Source organism: Camelus bactrianus, chromosome 5, assembly GCF_048773025.1.
Source record: "Camelus bactrianus isolate YW-2024 breed Bactrian camel chromosome 5, ASM4877302v1, whole genome shotgun sequence".
Taxonomy (NCBI): domain Eukaryota; kingdom Metazoa; phylum Chordata; class Mammalia; order Artiodactyla; family Camelidae; genus Camelus; species Camelus bactrianus.
The window spans coordinates 10,491,648-10,510,794 of NC_133543.1; the positions used below are offsets into that span (position 1 = coordinate 10,491,648).

A 19,147-nucleotide genomic window follows, 5' to 3' on the forward strand; every position below is an offset into this window, starting at 1 on the left:
TGCCCAGAAGTTCAGTTGCTGGGTTGGATGGTACTTTGTGTTTTGATGGATGAGTCCTTTTCATCCAAGTTGTCAAATGTATGTGATGCAGGAAAACGGATGTGAGGCATGAGGAGGGCCATGTCTCAGGCTTCGGTGGAGCTCCAGGGACACACCGCACCAAGTGTGGGTCCTTGGCTTCGCGCAGGAAAGAATTCAAGAGCGAGCCACAGTTGAGTAAAGGTAGATTTATTTAGAGACACATCAAAAGGCAAGAGAAAAGCCACGAGGTGTGGGGGTTGGGTGCTCAGATTAGAGTAAAAGTAGGTACACACTCCATAGACAGAGTGTGAGCCAGAGAGAGGGGGCGGCAGCGGCCACGAGGTGCCATGTTGCCAGTTTTTATGGGCTCGGTGGCTTCATATGCTAATAAGTGGAAGGACCAGTCTCACTAGCCTGGGGAAGGGGCTGGGATTCGCAGAAAGTTGGCTATTTCCTACCCTTTGACCTTTAGTGGCTAGCCTTGGGACTGCCAAGGTGCCTGTGGGCGTGTTATTCACCATGCTAATATATTACAGTGAGCATACAATGAAGCTCAAGGTCTTCTAGAGGTCAAATCTCCCACCATCTTGAGCTTCAAGGCCTGCTGGGGGTTGAGTCTTCCGCCATCCTGGTACTAATCGCTGTGTCATTCCTTGAATGGCTGTGCCCTGCCCCCTTCCTGTCTCATTTGTGTATAGAGTTATTTGTAACATTCTTTTGTTACCTTTGATGCCTGCAGGGTCTGTAGTGCTGTCCCCTGCTTCCTTCCTGGCATTGGTCGTTTGTGTCTTCTCTCTTTTTCTTTATCAGTCTTGCTGAAGCTCTATAAATTTTATTGATCTTTTTAAAGAATTAGCTCTTTTTTACATTGATTTTTCTCTATTGTTTTTGTTCTCCACTTCATGGATTTCGGATCTGATCTTTGTTTACTTCCTTCTACTTGTTTAGATGTATTTTACTCTTTTTAGTTAGGTTCTTGAAGTGGAGCTTAGATTATAGATCAAGGCTTTCCTTTATCTTAATTTAGTGCTACAAAGTTCCCTCTCAGCATGGCTTCAGCTGTGAGCCACATTTTTTTGTTTCCTCATTCACATTCTACTTATTATTTAAAATGACACTTCACCTAAGGCTAGCTGGCATACTATTTATCTGAATTGGCTTCTCCCACGAAATGTTTTATTGTTTGAAAATCCCATACTCTGTTTCAGAAAAATAGAATTTGATCCAAAATTGTCTTTCTCTTCCACTGATGCATGACATCAAGTTCACCATACCTCAAACCTGGTGAGTATATTGAGGAAATACTGGAGTGAATATCTTGGATTGTCCCTTTCACATAGTAGATGGTTTATAAACGTTGGATTTCTCTCTTTATTTATATGTGAATAGTGTCCAATGAAGTTTAAAGTATCTGTTAACAGCGTTACTCACAGACTTCTTAATCAAATTCTTTTTTGTTGTTGTTTTTGCTTTTTTTGTGAGGAATTAGGGTTTAGGGTTAAGGTTTGGGTTATTATATGTATATATATGTATGACTGGGACATTGTGCTGTACACCAGAAATTGACACATTGTAACTGACTTACTTCAATAAAAAATAATAAAAATATTAAAAAAAAAAAAGAAGTTTGGGTTAGGAGTTTGGTTAAGGCTAGGTCTAGGGTTAGAGCTAGGGCTAGGATGATGGTGAGGGTTAGTCGGGGTTAAGTTTAGGGTTAGGTTCAGGGTCAGGTTTATGATTAGCTTTAGGTTCAGGGTCAAGGTTAGGGTTAGGGTTAGGGTCAGGTTCAGGGTTGGGGTTAGGGTTAGGGTTAGGGTCAGGTTCAGGGTTGGGGTCAGGGTTCCCTGATCGAATACGAGACGTCATCCATCACATCTTGTATTCAGCAGTGGGTCTTCAGAAATGAGTGTTACAGGGATACTGCATTCACTTACACACGTTTCTTTTCTGTTCTTTAGCTCTTAGGAAATTCAAATGCTTGTAGTGTAGCTTCTTCATTGTCCGAGTGTAAGGAAGAATTCAGAGAACTTCCCAGAACTCAATTTCCTTGCTTTTTGTAACCTCTTTCCCTGACTCTTTTGCCACTCCCTCCCACCCGAAACCCGGTTCTCTGTCCCCAAGGGATTGAACACACTGGTCTCATCTGCTGCAACAGCACTGGTTCTTAGGGTCTCCACTGACCTTCTGCGGACCTAGTTCTGAACCAGAAGTTAGGTGATGCCCTCCTCAGGGATTTCACGATCTACATTCAGTATCCTGGGTAGGAAGTTAACTCTTCTTCTTCTTCTTTTTCTTGAAGTATAGTTGATTTACAATGTGATACTAGTTTCAGGTGTACAACATAATGATTCCATATTTTTATATATTATACTCTAAAGTTATTATAAAATTATGACTATATTCCCAGTGCTGTGCAATTTTCTTTGACTCTTTTACATGTAGTTACCCAGCTTTCCCAGCACCACTTATTTATTTTATATGTAGTAGTTTATACCTCTTAATCCCCTAACCCTAACTTGACCCTCCCCTACCCCTCTCCCCTTTGGTGACCACTGGTTTGTTCTTGATATCTATGCATCTGTTTCTGTCTTGTTATATTCATTAAATTTTTTTATATCCCACATATAAGTGAGGACATACAGCATTTGTCTTTCTCTGACTTATTTCACCAAGCATAATACACTCCAGGTTCATCTATGTTGTCGCAAATGGCAAAATTTCATTCCTTTTTTATGGCCAAGTAATATTCCATTGTGTGTGTATATGTATATCATCTTCTTTATCCCTTCATATGTTGTTGGACACTTAGGTTGCTTCCATAACTTGGCTGTTGTAAATAATACTGCTATGAACGTGGGGGTGTATATATATTTTATTAGTGTTTTTATTTCCTTGGCTATATACCCAGGAGTAGAATTGCTGGATCATAGGGTAGTTGTATTTTTAGTTTTTTAGGAATCTACATACTGTTTTTCACACTAGCTGCACCAATTTATATTCCCACCAACAGTGTACTTGGGTTCCCTTTTCTCCAAATCCTTGCCAACATTTGTTTCTTGTGTTCTTTTTGATGATAGTCATCCTGACAGGTGTAAGGCAATACCCTATTGTGGTTTTGATTTGCATTTCTCTAATGGTTAATGATGCTGAGCATCTTTTCATGTGTCTGTGGGTCATCTGTATGTCTTCTTTGGAAAAATGTTAAGATCTTCTGCCCGTTTTTAAATTGGGTTGTTTGTTTTTTCAATGTTGAGTTTTAGGAGATGTTTATATATTTTGGATATTAATCCCTTATCTGTCATATGATTTGCAAATATTTTCTCTCTATTCAGTAGGTTGTCTTTTTCTTTTGTTGATGGTTTCCTTTGCTGTGCAGGTTTTTGAGTTTAATTAGGTCCTATTTGTTTATTTTTGCTTTTGTTTACTTTGCCTTAGGAATTAGATCTTCATTATTATTGTAGAAATTTCTATTCCTCTCTTCAATTCTGTAGTGTTTGCTTTATATACTTGGAGGCTCTGATGTTTGGTGAATATATGTTAAAATTGTCATATCTTCTTGGTGAACTGATCCGTTTATCAATCTATAATGTCTTTATTTGTCTTTGTAACAGTTTTGACACGATCTATTTTGATTTAGTATAGCCACCTTAGTTGTCTTTTGATTAGTATTTGCATGGAATATGTTTTTCCATCTTTTCACTTTCAACCTATTTGTGTCTTTATATCTAAAGTGAGTCTATGTAGACAACATACAGTTGGATAATGTAGGTTTTTTTAACCACGTCTGCCATTTGATGCCTTTTAATTGGAAAGTTTAAGCCATTTACATTTAAAGTAATCACTGATAAGGGACTTACTTCTGTCATTTTGCTATTTATTTTTTGTATGTCTTATAGCTTTTTTGTTCTTCATTTCCTTCATTACTGTCTTCTTTTGTGTTAATTTTTTTTTTTTTTAGTGACACATTTTTATTCCCTTCTCATTTTCATTTATGGCTATCCTGTGGATATTTTCTATATGGCAAAATGGAAATTACATATAATATCCCAGTTATTACTAACAGTTTAGATTGACTCCAGTGGTGTTTCATCCACCCTGTTTATGTTTTAGTGTCAAAAATTAATATTTATACATAGTGTGCCAATAACATAGATTTATTATTATTTTTATGCTTTTCTTTTAAATCCTGTAGAAGATTAAAATTCAAGTTATAAACCAGGATTACAATAATTCTGGCAATTACATTTGCTCATGTTACATTTGCCATGTATTTTGCCTATGTACATATGACTTTGAGTTAGTACCTAATGTCCTCTCATTTTAACCTGAACCATTCCCTTTATCACTTCTGTAAGGTAGGTTTAGCAGTATTGAAGCCCTCAATTTAATGTTTATATAGTAATGCCTTAATTTCTCCCTCATTTTTGAAGGACAGTTTTGCCATATATAGAATTATTGGTTTATAGTTTTATTCTTTCAGCACCTTAAATATATCATCTCACTTCCTCTGGTCCAAGGTCTCTGACTACGAATGACAGATAACCTTACAGGAATCTCTTGTAAATGATAGATCACTTCTCCCTTGATGCTTTCAATGTTCTCTTTGTCTTTGACTTTCAATAGTTTGATTATAATGTGTCTTAGTGTGGGTCACCTTGAGTTTATTTTACTCGGAGTTCACTGGTTTTTAAAATCAAATATTTCATCAAATTTGGGACTTTTTCAGCCATTATTTTTTCCAAATAACTTTTCTGCCCCTTTCTCACTGTATTCTTTTTCTGGGACTCCCAAAAATGTGTATGTTGACCTACTTGATGGAGTTCCACAAATTCCGTAGGCTTTGTTGTACTTTTCAGCTCCAGAATTTTGTTTGGTTCTTTCTTGCAATTTCTATCTCTTTACTGATATTCTCATTTGTTCATACATTGTTTTCCTGATTTCCTTTAGTTCTTCATCTATGTTTTCCCTTATATCTTAGGGATATTTAAGACTGTTGTTTTAAAGTCTTTATAAGATTGATGTCTGGACTTCCTCAGGGATGATTTCTTTCAATTTATTCTGTTCCTCTGAATGAGCCATGTTTTCCACTTTCTATATATGCCTTCTGATTTTTGTTGAAATTGGGCATTTGGTTATTATTATATAGTAACTCTAGAAATCAGATTTCTGCCTTTGCTGTTGTGGTGGTAGTGGTGGTGGTGGTGGTGGTGGTTGAAGGTCATAGTAGCCCATTTGTTTTGAGACTTTTTCAAACTATTTTTGAAAGCCATGTGTGCTTGTATATGCTCACTGAAGTTTCTCTTCTTTTAGCTCATGTGTATTTAATGTTTTGATAGAGATTTCCAGGAATGCCAAGAGCTGAGACAGACAGAGAAACAAAACCATCAAAAATGAAAACAAAAAAGAAAGAACAGCCGCATCTTAGAGTCTTTATAGACTGGCTCTGTGCTCGTGCAGTTCTTCATCAATTAGCTAGAGCTGTTCTGAGTCTAGGCATTAGTTCCAGGTAAAAGTTTAAGGTTTTCTCAGGTCCCTTCTGTGTGTGCACCTTGCCTGGGCATGCATGGCTTTCTAAATTCCCCTGTATATGCAGCTGCTTTTGAATTTCTTCATTTCCCAAGGCACCTCACCCCAGCTTCTCCTCCAGGCCTTAGATGGTCTATTGTATGTCTCCACCCAAATCTCTTGTCCTAGGTATCTTTGAGTTTGTAGTCCACTTGCAGCATTTAAAAGCGGTGTATACCACTTTTCCTGCCTGCATTCTGAGTTATGCAAGACAGAGACAAGCAAATCAATCCTTCAAGTATCCCCCAGACAAGTTAGAACAGACAATGATTTGTGAATAAGATCTATTCTGCTCCCTCCAGTTCAAGTGGAGGAATTGGGAACTGGGCTGCAGCTGCTCAAGACCAAGAGCAACGCTACCTAGGTTGGGAGTGGGGCAAGGGTCAGTACAAACACCATGAAAATTTCCTACAATTCTGAAGATGGATTTTTCTTGAATGGGAATTTGCTTGATCGCTGCAAATTCTTGAGTGCTTTCTAGAGGTCCTATAAAGGTGGTTCAGACAGCTTCTGGTTAGTTTTTTCTTAATATATATTTTTGTCGGGGAACAAGAACTTGGCACTTTCTAGTCTGCTGTTCTGCCAACATCAACATCACTCAACTGGAATGTGACTTGAAAATCGTAAAATGTTCTGATTTTCATTGTCACTAATTCTGTTTATGCTCTTTCCTTCTTGGGCTCTGTTTTCTGTCTTCATCTTATAAATGTCTCTTTGGCCCCACCATCAGCCCTCTTCTATTCTTACTCTGCACACAAAGCCTAGATTATCCTTTTTTTTTTTTTTTAGGAATCTGTTTTCTTTTTAAAAAAATTGAAGTATGGTCAGTTTATAATGTGTCAATTTCTGGTGTACAGAATAATGTTTCAGTCATACACGTACATACATATATTCCTTTTCATATTCTTCTTCATCATAGGTTACTATAAGATATTGAATATAGTTCCCTGTGCTATACAGTAGAAACTTGTTGTTTATCTTTTATATATATATATAAAACTACACATATATTTATATATAACTACTCTCTCTCTCTCTCTATATATATAGTAGTTAGTATCTGCAAACCTTGAACTCCCAGTTTATCCCTTCCCACTCCCTTTCCCTGCTGGTAACCATAAGTTTGTTTTCTAGGTCTGTGAGTCTGTTTCTGTTTTGTAAATAAGTTCATTTATGTAATTTTTTTAGATTCCACATAAAAGTGATATCATATGAAATTTTTCTTTCTTCTGGGTTACTTCATTTAGTATGATGATCTTCAGGTCCATCCATGTTGCTGCAAATGGCATTACTTTATTCTTTTTTATGGCTGAGTAGTATTCTGGGGTGTGTGTGTGTGTGTGTGTGTATGTGTATGTGTGTGTGTGTGTGTGTATGGCACAATTTCTTCACCCAGTCATCTGTCAGTTGACATTTAGGTAGTTTCCATGTCTTGTAAAGCCTGGATTATCTCATTCCTACAGCTTTATCTACATATTGATGGCTCCCAAAATTAGTCTTCAGCTCAGATTTCACTCTTTTACATCTGTAGGCCTCCTGGATACCTTTGCTAAGATATTCCACAGGCAGATCAATCTCAGTCTCATTCATATCCCTCCCAACTCCTAAGTCTACTTCTGAACAGCCTGCTAACTCATCCTGGTCTCCAGTCTTGCCCCGTTCTAATTGCCTCCCCATATGGAAGCCAGAGGGTTTTCTTATTGTCTTTAGGATCCAGATGCCTTAGCCTAGCATTAGGCTCTTAAGATCTAATTCTCTTAGCACTCTTCCCCTTCCCTGTAACTCCCATTGTTCAGTTTTACCAAACGACGTATTCTTCCACCCTTTTTCGTAATGTATTACCTCTGTCTGAAATGTCTACCTGTTCTCTGGCTAAGAACCTGAAGAGTTCGTTCAGCTGTTCATATCGGGGAGCCCTTCCCGATGTGCTCCTATCCCGCTGGCGCATCGTCATTGCTTATTTACCTTGCTCCCTTGCCGACCACTCAGCAGTCTCCTTGAGGGCACCGACGGGCGTATTGATTGGAGGAGCCCCTTCACTTGACACTGCCTGGGAAGGAGCAGGAGCAGAAAGTGAGCGCCTGCGGGGTGGATGAGGGCTTCATCTCCTGCCTGACAGTTAGGGTGCCAGCTGTTACAGAGCGTTTACCGCGTGTCTGTGTGCTTGGGGCTTCGCATCTATTACTTTCTTTTTCAGCGACAAGTATTAGCTCCCCTTTACAGATGCGGAAACTAAGTCTGAGAGAGTTAAAGTAACTTACCTGAGGTCTGTTACCCAGCAACGAGGCGGGAAGGAGGGACTTGGACCCAACTCTGAATGATCCCAAGGATGTCCTTTCAGGGTCAGCGTTCTTCCTACCAAAGTAAAAATTCAGTGATTCTTATGTACATCTGTATTCTATGAGTCGTTTTTAGATGAATGTATCACTTGTGTATGTTGGAGCAGGGAAATAGTATGTATTTGGTAGAGTAAAATAAGGGTCTAGGAAAAGTAATTCCTAATTTAGGGGCTTTTAAGGCCAAAGGAAGATACTGAGGATGCACTCATTGGCGATGATACAGGGGAAAAAGCGTGTAGGCTCCACCTTGTGCAAAATTTGTGACCTCAGGCCTCCAAGGAGCTGTGAGGAAATGGCACTTCCAGGGCAGAGTGGGGAGGGGGACATTCTTAGATGGGGCTCAGCTTGAATGGGAACTTAGATCAGAAAACCATGAGCTGGAAGGTGGACATAGAATGTGCTTTTAATGTCACTTCCCCAGGGTGTCAGATTTCTATATGTTTGCAGATCCCAGAGAGACATCCACTTACTTAATCATGCCATCTTCTCAAGGGGCTTTCCCTGAATACCTTGCATAAAATAGTAGCCAGTTCTCTCCACCCCATCCCACCCACCCAACTAAATCTTGGAATTCCGCATCACCTTTACGTTCTTCATTTTCTCCCAGGCACTTATCACTGCCTGAGAGGTATCTGCTTATTGCCTGTCTCTCCAGTTAGAATATCAATTCTGTGGGGTTAGAGATTTTGATTATTTTGCTTACCTCCGCATCCCCAGGTCCAAAAACAGAGCCAGGCACTAAATCTTTTGAACGGGGCACTTTGGTTTTGGTTGAGCCTTGTCTGAGTCTTGTTTGAGCTTTGTCTGAGCCCTGTGCTGGGTGCTTTGAGGACCTTGGGAGGAAATATGACATTCTTCTTCTAAGAAAATTAAATTGATGAGTTGGAACTGGTCAGAAACTCAGATTTAATTTGACCCTCCTTATAAGACAGTATAGGAGGTAGCAAACATTTCCTTTTAAGAGTGAGATCATAAATATTTTAGGCCTTATGGGCAACATAAGATCTCTGTCACATACTCACCATCTTTAAAAAAATCTTTAAAAATATAAAAAATAAATTCAGACTGAACAAAACAGGCCATGTGCTAGATTTGGCTCAGGGCCATCATTTGCTGACCCCTAAGATAATAAATTAGCCTATTTCTGATTCATAGATGCTGGAAGAAGACACAAGACTCCCGGGTCAGAGACAAAGGGCTTTACTACCCATGGCTCAGCCAGCGGCAGCAGCATCACGCCTCTGCCAGTTCCTCTTGCCCTCACCCCCATCCCCCAAGTCCTATGGGGTCGGTGCAGAGGGCCCAAGTGCATGCTGTGCAGGCAGTGGATTTGTGTCATAGCTGAGGGACACTGAGCTTGCACAATCACTTCCTTAATAGCAAGCCTGCTTTGTCTATCCCTCAGGGGTGCTTGCTGCAAACGCAACCCTGAGAAATGAGTAGAGATGCAGTTGCATTCTTGGCTTACTCACCAAGTACGTGCAGGGCTGCTCAGGGCTCATGGTGAATCGCCTCTCTCCACAGTATTTTCATGCCTTTGTGTGTTCAACTGGGTTGAACAGAATTTAGTACATGCCAGGAAATATACATGGGGCTAATGATACAAAAAGAAATGACATGGTACCCATCTTCAGGGAGCTCACAAGCTGTTAAGACATGGCGTAGTGGGAGGGTATAGCTCAGTGGTAGAGCACATGATTAACAATGCAGGAGGTCATGGGTTCAATCCCCAGCGCCTCCACCAAATAAAAAAGTAGTAAAAATAAATAAATAACCCTAATTACCTCCCCCTCCAAAAAATTAATTAATTAAAAAAAGAATTGTAATATATGAAACGTTCACAGAGGAGACATAAACATTGATCTGGCAGCACAGATAGGTGAATGGTAACCTTTGGGGTATCTTGGGAACACATCTGAGAGGAAGTAGCTTTCGAATTGGTCATTAAAAGATGCCAGGATGAAGCAGTGTAGGAGTTTTTGAGGTAGAGGATCCAGCTGGGACAAAGGCACGGGGGTGTGTTGTGCAATGCTGAGTAGAGTGGTGTAACTCAAGTGCGGTCTACACGGGAGGGGTTGATGGGGAGTGAGGAAGGGAGAGGAGGAATGAGGGAGGACACTGCCTTGCCCAGGAGGCTGTCACTTAGATACATCAACTCACCTAATCCTCGCAGCCCGTCGGGGACGTTACTGAGCACATACTGTATGCAGAGTTTCTTGGGCACATTTATTCCACGTAACTTCCTGTGCAAACTCTTGGCAGATGAGAAACCTGTGACTTAACTCACCTGCTCAAGGTCATGGCTGGCGGCCCATCTGGCGTTTGAATCTGTTTTGGCCTGATCCCACAGCCCGTGCTCTTCGGCACAACCCTCTTTTGCCTCAGAAATCTTGGAGGTAATTTTGCAAGATTCTCAAGCAGTGATGAAACATCGTGGGACTGGGATTTGCACCCACATTCACCTGCCTTCCCAGAGCATAGGGGTCCTTTATGGCAACACATTTCAACATCATTGGAGGAGCTGACTCACACCAGAGGGCAGTAACTTGACTTGGAAATAAGAAAGAAGACCAGAAACAGTAAGGGACGTGCAAAAGAAATCCCCACACCCTCTCTCCCATCTGTGTTAGCTGTTCTCAGCCCCTTCCAAGAAAAAGCAGATGTTTTTCCAGTGGTGGGGAGGCAACGCAACGCAGTCCAGAACACAGGCTTTATAATATGAGCGGTTTGGTCTGACTCCTAGCTTCACTACAGAGCAGTGCAGAATCAGGCAAATTCCTTACTTTCTCCAATTCTCGTTTCGTCCTTTGAGAAATGGGTTGTGATGATTAAATACATTATCATTTGTAAAACACTAACTAACACAAAGGACTGGCTAGAAGCATATGGAAACTGCCAAGAGTTAGGACAAGATTAGCGCTGGGGAGAGTTGAGAGTGAGTCAGAAACCAAAATCTCGGAGGGATGAGCAGGTGGGATCCAGGGGTCAGTATATGGCAGCAGTAGGTTATGGGCAACACAGTCCAAGTGTATGAAACTCAAGGCTAAAGGACTTAAGACATCGGGCTTCTGCCAATGTGAGCTGGACCTGGAGAGTGGCCAGTGGGAGGGAGCTCTCACTGTCCGGGACAGAGAGGAGATCGTTCATGACCAAACGGGTTGCAGTGGCGAGTGGCTCGGCCAGACCTCAGGAGGAGAGGGTCCCCCCCTTGTCCTCGGTCTTCCTGCCTCCTGCCCTCAAGCCTAAAGTCCAAAACGCTGGCCCTGTTCCCTGAGGCTCCCTCCTCTAAAGCCAAATGCCACAAACAAGTGCGGTCAAGGCTGCAACGACTTCCCCAAAGTACTCACATTTTAAAAGAAGACAAACAGAAAAGGAATTTTCTGCTGGTGCAGCCAGGCTCCGGGGCATCAGGAGAGCAACTGCCCTGACTTCTCAGCTGCACCGCGTGGCAGCAGCAACTCCATCCACGTGATCAGCCAGGTCCCCTGGGGTGGAGGTGTCCCAGGGAGCTGCGCGTCCTGTCTCAGATGTGTGTCTTCTCGCATCTTCGCTTCTGTTTTTATTTCAATTCCTTTGGGACTTGCTTTGAAAGACTTGGGCTTCCCCTTTCAGCCCAAGCTTTCATTAGCCGACTGCCCCTCACCCTGGGCTGGTGCTGGAGCTTCTCGCCTTCCCCCCTGCCCCTCTGACCCTACACCGTTCTCCAGGGTACCACTGAGCAGTGGACGTCTCCCAGGAGCCAGACGCTAGAAGCAGTGTGCCCTCCCTGATGGGAGCCTGTGCTCACCCCCCAGTCAGAGTTACCCGCTGCAGAATGCGTCTTCCCTGTAAGATCTGAGTGGGATTTCAGAATTGAATCGATTGAATAAGACTTGAGAAATCTCATTCATCTTTGGATGATCAATGCCCAGAACATAAAAGGCAGCCAGTAAGTGTCTGTTGAACTGGAATGAGGTAGATACCATGTCATCTTCTCATACGGGGCTAAAGGAGGAGGCTTCTGGGACCCAGGGGGAGCTCCCTGTGTTTTCTAAGGAGCCCCCTCCTGTCCTGCAGGTACTGAGCACAGCCAGGGGCTCCCTGAGTGAGGAAGGTGCCCTGATGTCTTCAGGAATACCAGAGCTCCCTTCTTCTTTTCTCTGCAATGCTGGACTAGTATGGTAGGCAGTCATCGTGTCATCAAAGAATTTCTTTTTCAGGAAAAAAAAAAGTCTAACTTAAGGATATATAGATTTCTCAAATACCTCTTTTCTTCTTCTCCCCACTGAAAATACTGTGTTCTCTCATTTACAGCACTTTTCTAAGTTTCCTGTGTGGAAGTTGACTCAGTTGTTCAGACCTGGGGAACCAGAGGCAAGTGCCTACCCTCCTGGCCCTGACCCGGTCTCTGAGCTGGTGGCAGGGCCACCTGTGTCTGTGGAGGTGGGGAGCAGGGCGGGCAGAGGCGGTGTGGAGTGATGGCATGTGTTTGGGGCTCTCTATCCGATGTGCCTAACAGCAGCAGGCAGGGTGGTTTTCCAAAGGTCTTAGGAAATCAATCTCCTAGTCGTCTGCAGGTACAGACTTGGTTCTATCATGAACTGGGTGTCCTCGGATGAATCACTTAGCCTTCTGAGACTCCATCTTCTCAACTGTAAATATGGATAAAGCATATGTTTCTCAAAAGCAAAAATAAACAAATGGGACCTAATTAAACTTAAAAGCTTTTGCACAGCAAAAGAAACCATAAACAAAATGAAAAGACAACCTACAGACTGGGAGAAAATATTTGCAAATGATGTCACTGACAAGGGATTAATATCCAAAATATACAAACAGCTCACACAGCTCAGTATCCACAAAACAAACAACCCAATCAAAAAATGGGCAGAAGACCTAAATAGACATTTCTCCAAAGAAGACAGACAGATGGCCAACAGGCACGTGAAAAGATGCTCAACCTGCTAATTATTAGAGAAATGCACATCAAAAGTATAATGAGATATCACCTCACAACAGTCAGAATGGCCATTATCAAAAAGTCTAGAAATAATAAATGCTAGAAAGAATGTGGAGAAAAAGGAACGGCCATTATCAAAAAGTCTAGAAATAATAAATGCTAGAATGGCCATTATCAAAAAGTCTAGAAATAATAAATGCTAGAAAGAATGCGGAGAAAAAGGAACCCTCCTACCCTATTGATAGGAATGTAAACTGATGCAGCCACTATGGAGAACAGTATGGAGTTTCCTAAAAAACACTAAAAATAGACTTACCCTATGATCCAGCAATCCCACTCCTGGGCATATATCTGGAGAAAATGAAATCTCTAATTCGAAAAGATACATGCACCCAATGTTCATAGCAGCACTAATCACAATAGCCAAAACATGGAAGCAACCTAAATGTCCATCAGCAGATGACTGGATAAAGAAAATGTGGTGTATATATATAATGGAATACGACTCAGCCATAAAAAGAATGAGATAATGTTATTTGCAGCAACATGGATGAACCTAGAGATTTTATCATACTAAGTGAAGTAAGTCAGACAGAGAAAGACAAATATTATATGATATCACTTATATATGGAGTCTAAAATATGATACAAACTTATTTACAAAGCAGAAACAGACTCAAAGACATAGAAAACAAACTTGTGGTTACCAAAGGGGAAAGGGGGTGGGCGAAGGATAAACTGGGAGTCTGGGATTAACAAACCACAACCAAACACACTACTGTATATAAAACAGATGAACAACAAAGACGTTGTACAGCACAGGGACCCATGCTGAATATCTTGTAATAACCTATAATGAAACGGAATCTGAAAAAGAATACGTAGCTATAGATATATAGATGTAGGTAGGTATTTATAAACTGAATCACTTGTTGTATACCTGAAACTAACACATTGTAAATCAACTATACTTCAAAAAAAATGGTGTAAGTTTCTGGGTACTTGTGAGAATTAAATGAGTTAATTCATATAAAGTGCTCAGAATAATGGTGAGCTCATATTAAGTGCTCAACAAATGTTGACCATTATCCTCAGCATGAAGACGTGTAAGGGGTAGCATATGATTAGACAGAAGAGCATTCAGGGAAATCAATTTAATTTAGTTTAATGGTTAAAGAGTACAGACCTTGGAACCAGCTTGCAGCTGTAAGTTCACTAGCTTTGCTGTTTACTAGCTACATAACACCTCGTGGGTTACTCACACTCACTGTGCCTCAGTGTATTCCCCTGTAAAAATGGGCAAGATGGTAACATCAAGGTCAGAGGTGGTAGTTGTGATGGAAAGCACTCATGTGTTAGCTGGGATAGTTAACAGTGCACCGACTGTGTGGTGGCTGGTGTGATCTGGGGTGGCCTTGAACCCAAGCCCTGCTGCCTCCTATAGAACAGCATCTGCTTGCAGGCTGAGAACTGCCCCCAGGATCCATCCTAACCAGGAAAAGCTTGGCTCCTCCCGGCCCCCTTCGCTTTCCTCACCAGTAACGTGAGGACAAAACCCAGACCCGCACGGTGCTCTAGGAGAGAATTCAGCGGGGTGCTGTATTTGAAAGTATCTACTTTGAAAAGTTAAATGAAACGGTTTACAAATTTATGATGCTGTTACTAATCCACTCACCACCTCCACCTCTGTCCACATCACTGGCGTCACTTCCGTCCCATCCCCGGCAGGTCTGCCCGTCTTGTGCGCCCCACCACAGGGCCACCCCCTTCCCTGGAGCAGCTCTGAGCTTGGGGCGTTTCTTAGACTGAGCCTTGGAAGGTGTGCCTTCACATTTCCCTCTGCATGGGGTCGGCTGTGAGGGGCAGGCTTGCCCACGGTTCATGGGAAATTTAGAAAGAATTATATGACTTGCAGAGTTAGAAGCCTGAACAGGAAACAAAGGACAAAGGAACTTTATTTTTTGAGGCTGATGTGTTCCCACCACACACGCACGCGTACACACGTTTTCCTTCTTTTACTGTGTAATTTAAGATATAGCAAACTGCATAAAACACATGTACGATTTTAAAAATATAATTATGAAGCAAACACCCATGCAGTCACCACATGGGCCACGAAATGGGGTATTACCAGCACTTCAGACACCCCATGAGTTCCTCCCCAGTCTATTGTGATTGGATGCTGAATTTTATCGAGGTTTTTCTATCTGCATCTATTGGTGTGGGCATATGACTTTTCTTTGCCCTTTATATTTTATTGATTGATTATTATTATTATTTTGGTAGGGAGAGGTAACTGGGCTTACTTATTTATTTATTTATAACAGAAGTACTGGGGATTGAACACAGGACCTCGTGCAGGCTAGGCAGACACTCTACCACCGAGCTATCCCCTCCCCCTGCCTTTTCTCTTTAATGTTATGTTGCATTACATTCATTATTTTCCTCATGTTTAGTCAGCTGTGACTTCTTTCTATTAATCCAACTTGGTCATTATGGATTTTTTTCTTACTGTGTTGCTGGATTTGATCTGACGATACTTTGCTTTATATTTCTGCATCTTTGTTCATATGTGAAATTGGTAGGTAATTTTTCCTTCTTATTAATGTTTTTGCAAGATTTTGAGATCAAGGATGCTATTAATCTTATAAAATGAATTGACATGTGTTACCTTTATTTTAAACTTTCTGAAAGAGATTGTATAAATTTTTGATTACTTATCCCTTCGATATCTGATAAAAATTGCCGAGGCAGCTTTTTTTGCGGAAAAAAGTTTAGTACTGATACAGTTCCTTTCACGGTCATTGAGGTATTCACGATTTCTAATTCTTTTCTGAGTCAGTTTCGGTGATTTTTCCTTCTATGTGCATATGCAGTGTGTCCAGCATCCTCTGTTGAAAAGACTGTCCTTTTCCCAGAGAGTTACACTGACACCAACAAAATGGTCTACTTGTGGGTCCCTATGATTTAACTCTTTGTCTTTATTTGGTTCCATCAGTCCAGTGTCCTTACACCAATATCACACTGTCTTGATTACTGTAAAGCCTTGAAAGCCTTGAAATCAGGCTGTGTAGTACCCCAACTTTGTACTTCTTTTTCAAGACTATTTTCGCTATTCTGGGAAGTTTGCATTTCTGTATAAATTTTAGAATCACATTACAATTTCAACAAAAAGTCTGCTAGAATTCTGGCTGGGGTTACATTGACTACAGATCAATTTGGGAAAATTGATATCTTAAGAATATTGGGTCTGGTTTTGTTAAGTTACATTTTTTTTTCTGAGAATTTGTCCATTTCACCTAACTGTTCAAATTATTTTACTTTTTTCCATAAGGCTTCTGGTCCATATTGATAGTGTCCACAGCGTGTGTGACAACACCATCCTTTTCATCCCCCGTATTTGTTACATAGGACTTTGCCTTCACTTTTACTTGGCCAGTCTTTTCAGAGGCTTCTGCATGTATCAGCCAAGGTATTCCTGATTTCTGCAACAACGACAGCAATCCAAAAGTGTAATATTACAGAAGTTTCTGTCTCTAAATAGGTTTTTTTTAGTTGGCAGTGGTTTTCCTCTAAGAGACGATTCAGGAACCTTTACCATCTTTGGTTCTGCCGTCTTTGTGACATTTCTGAGTTCGCTGTGCTTGACTCTGTCACACTGGGGAACAGGATGAAGGACCACTCGTGGAGGGTCAATGGGCGGGGCTGAGATGGGTGTGTGTCACTTTTGCTCTCATTCCGTCCACCAGAACTCAGTCACAAGGCCATGGCCATTCAGGAAGACCTGGGAAATGTTACCGAGCTGCGTGCCTGGGAAGAAGTGGAATAGGTTGTACAGCTATGTTATGTATTCTACAGTGATTTTTATTAGTCTTAAAAAACTTACTCCTTTGCTGGTCCTCTCTGTTGTATCCTGGTCTTCTATTTTGTTAAATTGTTGCTCTTAGCTTTGTTATATTCTTCCTTATACTTTTTAAATTCATCTTCTAACTTCTTGAAAAAGATGCTTAATTTATTAGCATTCAAGCTTTCTTTTGTAGTATTTAAGGCTATAAATTGTCCCCCTAAGTAATGCTTTGGCTGCATCCCATGAGTTTTTATCTGTGGTATTTTCTAATTATCCGGTTCAAAACATTTTATAATTTCCATTGGTATTCTTTCTCCAATCCATGAGTTATTGTAAATTGTTACTTACTTTCTAAATATATGGAGATAAGCCTTTGTTGCTGATTTCCAGCTTAAGTGCATTAGATCAGAGAATGTTCACTGAATTATTTCAATCTTCTGAATTTTGTAATTATGACAATATTTTTCTCTACTTGTTTAGAAGTTATGCATTCTGCCTCCATCCTTCTAATAGTTGTCCAAGACTTACAATATGCATATTTAACTTATCAAATTAATGAATCAGTTTCTTTATCTTCCTCAGGGATAATACACTGATTTGTAACTTTTTACCTTTACTGACTTCTTTGATATTGTTGTCCAGTATTTTATTTCTGTTTCCTTTTTACATGCCACTAGATGTTATTATTGTTATTCTATACAGTCTGTGTGCATTTTTATGTACCCGCTTATTTACTACTTTCTTGCTCTTCACTCTTTCTGTCTAGAATTACTCTCCTGTCTGAAATTCATCCTTTAGATTTTCCTTAATGAGACTCTACTAGGGTTGAATTTTCTCAGACTTTTGTTTTCTTAAATTGTGCTTATTATTTAAAGGTCTTTTCATTGGAAACATGTCATTCTGGGTTGGAAGTATTTTCATTCAGCATATTGTATTCTGGCTTCTGTTGATGCTCTATCAGTCTAACTCTTTGCAACTAGTCATTTCCCCCCTCTGGCTGCTTTTAAGATATCTCCACTCCCCTCATTTGGAGTTTTTCAATTCCACTCTGATTTATCTAGTGGTAGATGTCTCTTTTTATTTGTTGAACTTGAGATTTGTTAGACTTCTTAAATGCATGGATGGGTGTCTTTATCAGCCATTAATTTTTCAAATATTCTATTTTTGTCATCTTTTTTCCCTTTCCTTTTGAAACTCCAGCTTAAACTTATGTTACACCTTCTCAAATTATCCCTCATGTGTCTTAACCTCTTTTTCACAATTTCCATCATTTTCTCTCTATATATGTATTTTCAAAATTTCTTTTGACCTATCCTCTGTTTCACTAATTTTCTCTTTAGCTATATCTAATTTGCTGTTAAAGTCATCTGTTGAGTTTTTGATTTGAAACAGTTTTAACTTCTAGAAGTTAATTTCCAGTTTCCTGTTCCCTGTGTTTACTCAAGCTTGCCTTTTTGTTTCTTTATACATAGTAAATGCTCTTGTTTTAGTTTCTGGCACTTTGCATTTGTTTTCTCCTTTAGTCTTTAGGACCGTCCTGTGAGATATCATTATGTCTGTCACAGAGAAAAGAACACTGAGATGCTTGTCTCAAAGTCTGTTAGTTCCTTTTCTGCCATCTACCTTCAGCTAGAAGCTGAAGCTCAGGGAAACTGCTCAGAGAGAAGCTTTGGGTTTGGTCCTTGCTGAGGATCTATAGAGGGATTGCCTCTGCCTAACAGAGTTTCCTTCAACATATGAAAAAGAGGCAGGGCCACTGAGTATGGAATAAGGTTTTATAGAGCTAAGACTCATGTCTCCATGACTCACTGTGGGCAAGAACTGTGTCTAATAACATCCTTGTGACTACAGGGCTTAGGACAAGACTCAGGAAATATTTGGTGATTGCATGGTTCAGTGTTCTGGCTACATAGCTGGGATGAAAATATACTTGTAGGAATGAATTAATAAATAACTAAAATAGAAATACAATGGAAACAAACTCATTTGAGTGGTACTTGCCAATATCTGGCTGTGGGCATCTAGATCAGGGGTTGGCAAACTTTGTCTATGAAAGGCCAAACAGTAAGTGTCTTAGACTTGGCGACCATATGTTCTGTTTCACCCCGACTCAGCTTCACCGTTGTAGCCTGCATTAGCTGGCTAGGGACGCCATGACAACAGAATGCCACAGGCTGGGTGGCTTCAACAACAGAAGTTTGTTTTCTCATAGTTCTGGAAACTAGAAGTCCAAGAGCAGGGAGCCACCAAGGTTGTCTCCTGGTGCGAACCGTCCTCCTAGCTTTCAGACGGCCACCTTCTTGCTGTGCTCTCACATGGCCTCTCCTTTGTGTGTGTGTGCGGAGAGGGAGAGATTTCTGCTGTCTCTTCCTCTTCTGATAAGGACATCTGTCCCGTCAGACAGACTCCCCTTTATGACCTCATTCAACCTGAATT

At 40.7% G+C, this 19,147-nt stretch overlaps 1 protein-coding gene and 1 long non-coding RNA gene across 3 annotated transcripts in view; one reads left to right on the top strand and one right to left on the bottom strand.

Annotated features, from left to right (window-relative positions):
* ARHGEF4 (Rho guanine nucleotide exchange factor 4) overlaps positions 1 to 19,147 on the top strand; it is a 200,729-nt gene that overhangs the window by 25,544 nt on the left and 156,038 nt on the right. The gene's annotated exons all lie outside the window — the stretch shown is intronic.
* LOC141577689 (uncharacterized) lies at positions 160 to 11,365 on the bottom strand. The gene is made up of 5 exons (XR_012506932.1): positions 11,273 to 11,365; positions 10,213 to 10,475; positions 7,848 to 7,941; positions 7,552 to 7,636; positions 160 to 5,379 (listed from the first exon to the last, which is right to left on the bottom strand). It is a non-coding gene; the product is annotated as an uncharacterized LOC141577689 (long non-coding RNA).